The sequence below is a fragment of the Amblyomma mixtum genome, chromosome 4 (assembly GCF_055824585.1).
Source record: "Amblyomma mixtum isolate Tamu chromosome 4, ASM5582458v1, whole genome shotgun sequence".
Classification (NCBI taxonomy): domain Eukaryota; kingdom Metazoa; phylum Arthropoda; class Arachnida; order Ixodida; family Ixodidae; genus Amblyomma; species Amblyomma mixtum.
This window is the reverse complement of record NC_143015.1, coordinates 80136582-80148320: the sequence shown is the minus strand read 5'-3', so window position 1 is coordinate 80148320 and position 11739 is coordinate 80136582. Positions and strand designations below refer to the sequence as shown.

Genomic DNA, 11739 nt, shown 5'->3' with positions numbered 1-11739 from the left:
CCTATCCTGGTATGATCTAGCGGGTTGTTCAAGATCGTCCATCGCAGGTCCTGGGCAACCTGCCAAAGCTTATTTCCCTTCGGGCTGGCTCGGATGTAGCCCCACTCCGGATGAGGCGCATTGAAATCTCCCACCACGATGAGTTGAGACCTAGCCGCTAGCCGTTGCGTCTTTATCAGAAGGTCTGGCAAGCCCACCCCCTTATCTTTTGGAGAAGAGTACACATTAAGAACAAATAGACTCTTATCGTCCTTTCTTTTGGGCAAAATCTCCAGCAGGACGTAGTCCTCCCTGCTGCTATCTATGGTATGCTGAATCACTGTGGTGTTGCGATGGACTAACACGGCCGTGAAGACGCTCGATACGCCCCCTCCATCAATCTCTGGTGGTGTAAATGTCTTAAATCCCGGTAATTTCACCGAGCCGCTAGCCTCCTGCAAAGCTATAATGTCCGGCTTACTATCCAGATTTTGTATGTGCAACTGCAGGTTCCCCCGCTTGCGACGGAAGCCCCTGCAGTTCCACTGCCAAACCTCAATTTGCTGGCGAGGGGCCATGGTGAGGCCCTAGGTTCACTAACATCGGCGCTTGGCCGACTACGGGAGGCAATCTAACCTCTAGCATAGCATTTAGCTGTTTAAACATGTCCATTACCTGGGTCTGGAAACCCCGCATGTCATTGGTGAAGGCGTCAAGACGCTGCTCAATGTTGCCTAGTCTAGCTTCTATCCTGTCGACCCGGCCTTCCAACCTATCCTGTCTTCCAGTTTTCCTACTCTCTCCGCAAGGGTAAGCATGTCCCTCTTAAGACAAGTGACTTTAACTACTGGCTGCGGCGTGTCCGCCGCCGAAGTTTCTGCTACTCTCTTTGCCTGAGCTCCCTCATCTGCCGGAGGTGGCCTTTTGACCGTCCCCCGATTCTCCATTTTCTCCACTTCCATAGCTGTGTTATCGTCCACGCGAGAAACGTTCGCCTGCGCCGCTTGCTGTGGGGCCTGGGCCAACGGTGTCTGTACCCTTTCTACTCTGCCGGTTTTAAGCGCGCGTTCCATCTCTGCTATCCTAGCTTCCATCTTTTTGATAGTTTCGGCCTGCTGCAGCACCTGCCTTTGTAGCTCCTTCTCTCGAGCAGTCTCATTTTGGGAGCCCGCGTTGGGCCAGCTCACCTTTTTCCTCGTGGCACTTGGGCTTCGTCCATGACCGGAACCTTGCCCTCCTCCTTTGCCAGGCTCGGGTCCGGGCAGTGGCGGGAAGGAAGCTGACCGGTCCCTGCTCTTGCTATCGCCTCTCACACCGCTAGATGACCGCTTCCTGGGCCTCGAACGTCGCTCCTCCTTGCCAGTTTGGCTCTTGTCCTCGTTGCTCTGCTGCAGACCCATCGGCTGCTGACGGGCTAGGCGAAACTTGCAGTTCCGACTTCCCGTGCTGTGCGCCCCATGACACACGATGCAGTCCGGCGTGCAGGTCAGCGACTCTCCCTCCGGTGGTGCAGGATGTTCTTTCCCGCAGCGGCGACACAAATTAGTCTTCGGACGATAGCAAACGTCCGCCCGATGTCCCACTCGTCTGCAGTTATAGCAGGTCTCGACTAACTCTCTATATGGGATCACAGCGTACAGACAGTTCCAATAGATGACTTGCCGGGGAACGCGCTTCCCCCCGAACGTGATCTGAATCGCCTTTGACTTGCCCAAAGGTCTGGCATCCAAAATTTCTATGTCTTCATTCCTCTTCAAGAATCCTGCGCGAATTTCTGCCAGTGGGCATCCGTTGTACGCATTGTAAATTACTCCGCGCACAGAGTTGTACTTTAGAATCGTACTTTTTTACTCGTGACAAACATTCGTACTTTTAAATTAGCTTTTGTTTTGCATGAATAAATGCGTTCCATGCAGAGCCTGAAAACGCCTTTTAGGGCATAAGAACGGTAAACTGGACTAGTTGGTAGGAATTCATACTGAAAACTGCGCAAAAAACGAAGACACAGAACGAGAAGGCACGACACGGGCGCAGAACTGCGCCCGTGTCGTGCCTTCTCGTTCTGCGTCTTCGTTTTTTGCGCAGTTTTCAGTATGAATTGTAGGGCATCCCGTAATATCTTATTTTCGAACACAGAAATGTAGCAGTACAATGTTCTCCAAAATCTTTTACAACAGAAAACTAAGAAAGTGCTATGTCTTCTGTTTAATTTGGTATCGTATAATTTCTTCATATGTTTATAAATTTTGAAAATGTGCTTCCTCTTTTCTAATCACATCACGTAGCGGCAAGGTTTCAAAGCACTGGGCATACCACAGCTTCTGATCCTGCGCTTTCGGTAGACAAAAAGAAAATGACGCTACTCCTAACCCGCTTTTGAAAAGAAGCACTTACTGAATTTAGGTATTCGAAGCGGCTTGAGATGTAATTATTTCTGTAGCGAAAGCTACGCTAGGCTGGCAGAAGCGCATTCTGCCGTGCCTGCCAAAGGCCACCACTGCGCATGCGCCGTTACCAAGGCAACCAGTACCATAGCAACCATGGCGTCAGCCACTACCATAGCAACCATGGCTGACGCCATGGTTGCTATGGTACTGGTTACCAAGGCAACCAGTACCATAGCAACCATGGCGTCAGCCACGTGACTCTGCGCACTGCGCATGCGCAGAGTCACGCCGTGCAGCTGGAATATAAGCCGGAAGCGATGCGCTCGCTCCTCAGACGCGCACCATGGAAGAAGTAGGGCGGCAGCGCTCGTCACGGTAGCAGTACAGGCTGCGTGAAATTGGGTCTTCCGATTCAAAAGTCGTCGCATTGTACACGACCGGCCGACAGCGTGCAAACGAGGCGGAACGTCTTGCGAAGAGACGCCGCCAAGCTGATGAACGACAACGACCGCGTATCGCTACCGAAATGTCAGTAGACGAAACTGCTTGCGCTACGTATATCCTGACCCTGCTGAGCTAAGCCACTGCTAGTTTTTTTTATAAGGCTGATTTGTTTAAAACGGTGCAAGGAAGAAAAACGCGTTTACGTAAAGGGATGTTCCAATAACATTTAAATTCGTTTCTAGAGATACATTGCCGCGTTCCTTTGAAATGAAATACACGATAATTTAATCGGAAGAGAAGCTCTTAGGATATGGAGAAAAGTAAGAAAAGAAATAGAGCTAGTGACTCTACCAGCCATCCTCATAAGCGAACAGCAGTGCGTGAAGTTAGCTCTGTGTGCGGGCGGCTGTTCCCATTGACTTGGAAATGGCAATCATAGAGTGCTTTTCTGTTCTAGATAGCAGTTGTTGCTTAAGGGGCGACATAAACTATTCCATTTTTAAAACAATGGCTGACAGTTTAACAATGCTAAGCACGAAAAACTGTGCGAAAGCAGTTCTTTGTTGGTACAGACCACTGCCAAGTGCCCGACAACCCGAGTGAGTGTCCACTGATCCAGGGAGCCAGTTATGCGCGTCTTGAAATTTTTATTGTCGATGTCAGTTTACGCCATGTACGCAGGCGTTTATACAGCAGTGCTGTCAGCGCCAATCCGTATTGTTCTAGCGCCGTGTTTTGGCCAAAACGTTGTCCTCGCCAACGCATGCAGCGCTCACCTCTCTCATTACCGCCACATAGCTCAAAGCGCGAATGTTAAAGAGTAGTATTAGTTTATGGAGAAGACGATGTGCAATGCAGTTTAGCGCGAGGCCTGTTCGGATGCGGCGATTGCCTAGTCCTCTCGCGCAGCGGCCGGCAAAGCTGATCTGTTTGCGCTTCGTGGGTTGGAACATTGCGATATCTTACTCCGGGTTTAAACGTCACAATGTCATTTCAAAGTAATAAAATTTGTTATGAAGAAATGCACCTTAGATGCCCGAAAACCAAAAAAAAAAAGTCTACAAAGAGCCACGCCATCGAATTCTACTGAGAACGCAATTTCTGAGGAGTTCCGCTAGGTGTACATTTCAGAACATCAAAATGCTTGAAAAAAAAAGAGAGGCGCGGAGATCAAGAAGCCAAGGCGAGATGGGTAATGCTGGATAGCCAGGAGTCAGCATAATAGAGCTGCATACAATTATATTACAAACATATGATATGAGATACATTTTTCTATCGCTTAACAGCACTCGTGTACGTCCGTGCAATGCTTGTTACGAAACAGGCTTCAACCCATACCTTGGCAAGTGCAAGTAGCCAGATTTATCGCAGAATTCTACTTCACGCGAACTGTACCGAGCTCGTAACCCATGCATGTTGCTGTGTGCGGATCATATTTTTTCACTTCTAGTTACGAGAATACCGCCTTTTTCGGTTTCTATAACAATAGTGCCGTCTTTCGAGTTTCACAACCGGGTGAACACTACTTCGTCGGGGCAAATTAAAACTGTTCTTTTTGTATACCTATTCATGGAGACAAATCAGCATGGATGTCTGCATCAAAATATTTAAATATTCGCACAGCTGTCCTGGTTGGCATCCTGCATATGCACTCCGTCAATTGCAATTCCAGTATGGAGGATCATGACAGTTCTCTCAAATATTGTACAAAGCATCACTACTACACATCAGTGGTTCGACAAATGTGGGCCGGGAACTCTGACGCAGTCGCTGTCACCGCTTATTAGCTTGTTAGGAGCGAACTTTGCAACGTTCCCTGCTCGATGGGAGTGGAGATAGCAGAAAATTTCAATAGAACCTTTTCCCGCTTCAGCAAGTATCTGTCGAGTTGCTTTACCCACAGGCAGCAGCCGTATCACCATAATCTTTTTTTTTAATTATTATTCTGCACATGTGCTTTTCGACAAGCTACAAGAAAAGGCACGTGCTCGTTTCGTTAATGAATACCAAGAGTGATCAATGTAGTGGCCCGTGCGTCGAAGTGTGTGTGTCTGGCACAGGGATGGCAGCCCCTCCTGGGTGGACGTCTAACGTGTGCTACAACCTTCAAGGTTAAAATGCATGGTTTATATTTTCTGCTATGCAGGGGAGAAATGGGCTTTAACGTAGACGACAAATTGAGTGCTTCGACGCATCAGCGACCCATCGAAGGTGGGGGGTATCAACAGCGTGTCGAGCTACCTGCAAAACTTGTCCGGTAAATTGTGTGCGCCTGGAGCCGTCTGCTAAGTGTTCGGGATGCAATAAAAATTTTGCCAGGTCCGGGAAAAGCACCGACTGAAATTAACACGATGGTTTGCAGTCATTACAACGATATAGCGACCGCCAATCACATAGTGCACAAAGACCAGTTTTGCGTTGCATTTGTGTGACACCTGCCATCATAACCGTATTGATTTTTCTCGCCTGGGACACCACCACTGCGTGCCCGGTTTGTTCTGTACAGGCTGCCACATTACTCAACTTTGGGCTTCGAAGCATAATAGGCAAGATATGCTGTATTCAAAAGGATTTCTCACGAAACAAGCCAGAACCAATAGCGCATGGAATTGGTGCAGTTTTGGTTTTGTCACGTTCGGTGCCGTCCTAGCAAAATGTGGCACCAAACGCACGTATTCCTAGGTCTTTGTTTCAAAACACTTGCTCTTCGGGTTATACGGACGTCGCAGGTCATGCAAAAACAACCGGCTAGATGATCTTTTGATCCAGATATATTCAGAAGGTGAAAAAGCTGCCAAATTTTCTTAAAGTCATCTTGTGCTTGTCCCTCGGTAGTGTTGCTGTCAAAAGAAGCGTCTGAGTAAACAGGGGGTGCCTTTTTGAAAGCCCGAAACAAAAATCTATGCCAGCAGGATTTGTGTATCACATTGAGCTCAGTACTGCTTAGCACACCGTTTTCTGAGAACATTCTCTCAGTCATGTGAACTTGACTATTCCTTTTGTGACGCCGCGTGCTACTCTGTCAGATATGTTTTCTGCTCTTGCCAGCTATTGAAAAAGTACGAAAACTTAGCGCGTTGTTTCAGTTAACTCCAAAGCAGACATTCGATAGGCTGGGGCAACCAAAGGGAAATAAAAAAAATAAGTCCCTGCCTGCACAGCTCAGATCCGTCTGCCACTGTTCGTGTACTGACAAAAAAAAAAACTCCTGCAGCAGTCACTGCCTTAATTCTCCGGTACTCGTCTATGGGGCAGAAGCGTGGAGGCTAACAAAGAGGGTTCAGCTTAACTTAAAGACAACGCAGCGAGCTATGAAAAGAGATCGGAAGCGGGCGGAGTGGGTGAGAGAAGAAACGCGGGTTAATGACATCCTTGTTGAAATCAAGAGGAAGAAGTGGGCTTGGGCAGGGCATGTCATGCGATGGCAAGATAACCGCCGGTCCTTAAGGGTAACTGAGTGGATTCCAAGAGAAGGCAAGCGTAGCAGTGGATGGCAGAAAGTTAGGTGGGTGGATGAGATTGAGAAATTTGCTGGAATACGGTGAGCGCAACTGGCGAAGGACAGGGTTAATTGGAGAGAGGTGGGAGGAGCCTTCGCCCTGCAGTGGGCGTAGTCAGGCTGATGCTGCTGATGATAATGACGATGCGACGACCTTAAAATTTACATGCACTGACTCAGCGGATTATGTGTGCTCAAGACTGTCACGCTTGGAGCTCCATTTCATAATCAGAATTATTCTTGGGGTCAGCACAAGTGAGCATGGAAGGATCGTTGCTTTTAATTTTCTTATCGTCATAGCGCAAGCTGCTCCTCGTGATACATTTGTTGCGCTAACTTCTATTTCACATTAATGCACAGTGCACGCTACAACTCTGCAGGATCGAGTGTTATGCCAATCCGAAACTGAGAGGATTCACTGTTCCATCAGGCACTAGCAGGAAACGCGTCTTTTTGTATCTGAACTGTGACAAGAAGATCATTTATACTCCCTGGTTACGGTGGAAGCTTGCAACTTTCCATAACAGCATTAGGTCGCGTTGTTGAATGAGATTTCGCGAAAACATGCAATGTTTCGAAAGTTTCTGCAGTTCTTCGTAATAGTTCTTTCCTTCTGAATCCAGTCGTACTTGCAAGGCTTCAAAGTGTACCACGCAATTCCCCTCCCAGTAATTCAATTGGCATTTCAGCAATAGGAGAATATTAAATATTAATATCCTCCAATAGTTCTCAAGCTTGTCCTTTGCTATATTTGTTCACCATAAGTGGAAAAACATTCTCTCAAGACAAAGGAAACTTTAGTTGTCTTCAATAAACAGCCAGAAGAGAAAAGATACTGCTTGCTTCCTAAGTCGTAGCTAGAAGGTGGTCTTCTCTCGAAAAAAGAAACAGCTCTGTACTTTAACATTTAGATAACTATGTTTTTTATCTTCTTTGGTGGCGGCCGGCAAATTTTGACTGAAATTGCCAGGTAAACATGAAAAAGACAAGGATTTTGAAAAAAAATGGCTGAGGCTTAACTTGGTTAATCCTGGAGAAAGCGAAGCATCATCGTGTCGCGTAATTTGGAGGCGCACAACCACAGCGACGGCGCGAGGTGGGCCCCCGTTTCTCCACTGTCGTGACGTCATCGTGTCACGCGGTGTGACGTCATGTATCACGTGATTTGGAGGCGCACAACCACAGCGACGGCCCGAGGTGGGCCCCCGTTTCTCCATTGCTGTGACGTCATCGTGTCACGTGGTGTGACGTCATGCATCACGTGATTTGGAGGCGCATAACCACGGTGAAGGGCTGAAGTGGCAGCTAAAGTAGTATGCTTCGCATAACAGTAACTTTCTATACAACCTGGGAAACCATAAACACATTGCGCAAGCTTTTCACTCATGAAGTCCGAGCGCGAGGGCCAAGGAAAGCTTGTACCACTTGGATAACCGGTTGATACCAGGCTTCTCTTCCGAACGCAGCATTTCCCGCTTTTGAGGCTGCTGCTCAACCATATCGCTGCCGCACTGTTGTAAAAGGGGCCACAAATTACACTTGTCACTCATCAGGAATTGGAAGCTGCAGTGCATAAGTGCATGAGGAGGTCCGGAGAAAGCTTGTACCGATTAGAAAACCACCCGGTATCCGGCGGCCCCAGGAATCCAACCAAACTACTGGCGCATGACAGCCAGATGGTAATACACCTACGCTGCCGCTGCAGTAAATTAATAAAACTTTGTACGGCAGGAAGCAAAAAAGATACAAGTGGAATCTACGCACATGTACGAAGTGCAGAGTAAAATGACGATGGACGCCGCAGCAGCTAAGCCGATCATTGTTCCTTGTCTAACTGAGGGATTTGCAAAGCCGTCGAGGACGCGACTGGCGTCGACTCTGGACTCAACTGCTAGTTTTACGCTTGCAGTTCGCTGTTGATTGTGGCTGCATTTAAATGTTCGTGGGGAGCTGGACGGCATCTGCTCTTTTGCGCACACGTACGCTGCAGGACGGAAGCGTACGCCTACGCATCAGAAAATGTTTCGATAGGGGGCGCGCGCGCATTGCGCCTCCTTCTTGCCACAATCTGCGGTGCGTTACGCGACTCCACGGAAAGGGTAAAAGAGATGTCGCTCTTCTGATTAAAACAAATCCTACTGACCGTTTGCTTCTGAAGGTTCTTTGTGCAGCTTTCGCTGTGAGTGTTTGCTAAATATTAGGTTGCAAGTAAAATAGCGCAGTGGTGTCAGTAGGACTACACGACTAGAGACCTGTGCGTTTCAAGACCGCAGTAGCAATAATCCTGTCTCAGCGTTGTGGTCTTTCTTAATGCCGACATCACATTTGGTCATTTTTGCCCCCGTCATTTATTTTAGCACGAATTAGAAAACAGAAGCTAATGGAGGCTGTATTTTGATAAAACGATTCTACCAGCAGAAAGCAGTAATTCGTACAAAATTAACCGAGAAATTTCTCATGATCATGCTTCAGTGCATCAACATTATGAGAAAAAACGGATTATGGAAAAAACGGAATTATCGCGCAACAACGCTGTGTGCATCTTTTTGCGTTTTCGTTTATTTTTTCTTACGTTTGCGGTTTTATTGGTCGTCTTGTTGGGAGTTTACTCTTTTTATTATTCTCGCAAAGGCACTCTTCATTGTCGCACTCTTGAGCAAAATGTAAGCTTTTTAGTCGAGAGCCTCTCCAGCAAATACGACTGACTTCTCGGATTCCCAAGATAATTGTTTTGGATTGATAGCTGTACAAACGTCTCTTTCCGAGCTGTTATACTTAGCGCGGGGAGAGGAGTGCGATGTACTGAGGACAGGATGTCTGACGTAGGCATGAGAAACGACGTCTGTCAGATATAAAACTTGGGACTACTCATTTCAAATCTGACTGACCAACCCAAGGCATGTGAAGAGCCTTTTTTTTTTAAGTTACACAGGAGAACACCTGCTTAGCTTATTACCTTAACCGTTTCTAAACTCATACAAAGGGCGAGGAGCTCTGACATCGTTCTTAATACCCCGTCATGCCGACTGTGCGTTCGTACTAACCACTGATAAGCGTTCCCGCCCTAGACAGGGAGGTATTGCATTTTTTTGCATTACGCCGGACCACTGCTACGCACCGACTCGTGTTGTTCGTAGCAGCGAAAATCTGGCGGAAACCTGCAAGGGGCGTTCAAAGTGAGTTTTTTTATTAATCGCGTTTGGCTTTTTTGGAGCTTGCGCTCTGTGTTAAGGCATAAGAAAGAGGCGCTTCTCAGAACGAACACATCTCTCAAAAAGATATGTAATTGTAAAGTATTCGAAGAAGAACGCCACGGTTAGTCACATCTCTAGAACGAATCAGCATCAGCCATTTATTGAGGTTAGAGATTATTCTCGCAAAGAGGAAATTGAGTGTTCGATTACGCTGTCATAAGAGTTTTTTTTTTACACTCAGATATCCTGGACAAGCGCATTTTTCAGCAAGAAATTCTTTATGAACGCACTTTTCTCATATGTCGTTCCATTACACCCATCTCCCCTCAGCAGGTTAGCATTTTTTGTTATTAACGTTATTTCTTTCGTCAAAAAACACTTTTCTACGACAGTCTAAACTACCCGATACGAGCGATGGGCAAACCATAAAAGAACGATATTCTTTCGCTTCGCAAGGATGGACCATTACAGCCAATATTTCCATAGCAGTGCCAGACAATATTCTACAGGTGGCTCACAATTAAAACTGATGTCCGGGAATACTGGAATTGTAAAAAGAGCAGATGTTTTAGGTGCACCTCCAGGTTTCTGGTCATGCAGATCCCAGTTCACAGGCGCCGGTCATTCACGAGCAGCTTTAAGTCGTGCTCCAACAGAGAGCTAATTACTGCAAGGATGCAATCGCTCAGTGTCATTCACAACACTCGCAGTGAAAATTATTGCTGTTTTTCTCGCAGGAACTCAAACGCTCCCATCCAGTTTTTTCTTCTCGTCAGTATTGTTGTGGCCTGTTCGTAGTGCACCACGTTATATTGATTGTTTTCTTGTGTTAGCTCGGCCAGTCAATCTCGCTTCGTTTACCTGAGGGAAGTTTGATGCCATTAAGGGAACATCTCCCTGATATCCAGAAATTCATTTTGTGTGTTTCCGGATAGTGTTCTGCAAGAATGCCAACTATTAAAGAGGCAATGATAAGTACAATGACCGTCGTGAATGACCGGCGCCTGTGAACTGGGATCTGCATGCCCAGAAACCTGGAGGTGCACCTAAAACATCTGCTCTTTTTACAATTCCAGTATTCCTGGATATCAGTTTTAATTGTGAGCCACCTGTAGAATATTGTCTGGCACTGCTATGGAAATATTGGCTGTAATGGTCCATCCTTGCGAAGCGAAAGAATATCGTTCTTTTATGGTTTGCCCATCGCTCGTATCGGGTAGTTTAGACTGTCGTAGAAAAGTGTTTTTTGACGAAAGAAATAACGTTAATAACAAAAAATGCTAACCTGCTGAGGGGAGATGGGTGTAATGGAACGACATATGAGAAAAGTGCGTTCATAAAGAATTTCTTGCTGAAAAATGCGCTTGTCCAGGATATCTGAGTGTAAAAAAAAAAATCTTATGACAGCGTAATCGAACACTCAATTTCCTCTTTGCGAGAATAATCTCTAACCTCAATAAATGGCTGATGCTGATTCGTTCTAGAGATGTGACTAACCGTGGCGTTCTTCTTCGAGTACTTTACAATTACATATCTTTTTGAGAGATGTGTTCGTTCTGAGAAGCGCCTCTTTCTTATGCCTTAACACAGAGCGCAAGCTCCAAAAAAGCCAAACGCGATTAATAAAAAAACTCACTTTGAACGCCCCTTGCAGGTTTCCGCCAGATTTTCGCTGCTACGAACAACACGAGTCGGTGCGTAGCAGTGGTCCGGCGTAATGCAAAAAAACGCAATACCTCCCTGTCTAGGGCGGGAACGCTTATCAGTGGTTAGTACGAACGCACAGTCGGCATGACGGGGTATTAAGAACGATGTCAGAGTTCCTCGCCCTTTGTATGAGAGAAACGGTTAAGGTAATAAGCTAAGCAGGTGTTCTCCTGTGTAACTTAAAAAAAAGGCTCTTCACATGCCTTGGGTTGGTCAGTCAGATTTGAAATGAGTAGTCCCAAGTTTTATATCTGACAGACGTCGTTTCTCAGGCCTACGTCAGACATCCTGTCCTCAGTACATCGCACTCCTCTCCCCGCGCTAAGTATAACAGCTCGGAAAGACACGTTTGTACAGCTATCAATCCAAAACAATTATCTTGGGAATCCGAGAAGTCAGTCGTATTTGCTGGAGAGGCTCTCGACTAAAAAGCTTACATTTTGCTCAAGAGTGCGACAATGAAGAGTGCCTTTGCGAGAATAATAAAAAGAGTAAACTCCCAACAAGACGACCAATAAAACCGCAAACG

General features: G+C 46.5%; 1 pseudogene; it reads right to left on the bottom strand.

Annotated features, from left to right (window-relative positions):
- Positions 1-403: 403 nt before the first annotated feature.
- LOC149347158 (uncharacterized) lies at positions 404-2560 on the bottom strand (annotated as a pseudogene).
- Between the last annotated feature and the right edge of the window lie 9179 nt (positions 2561-11739).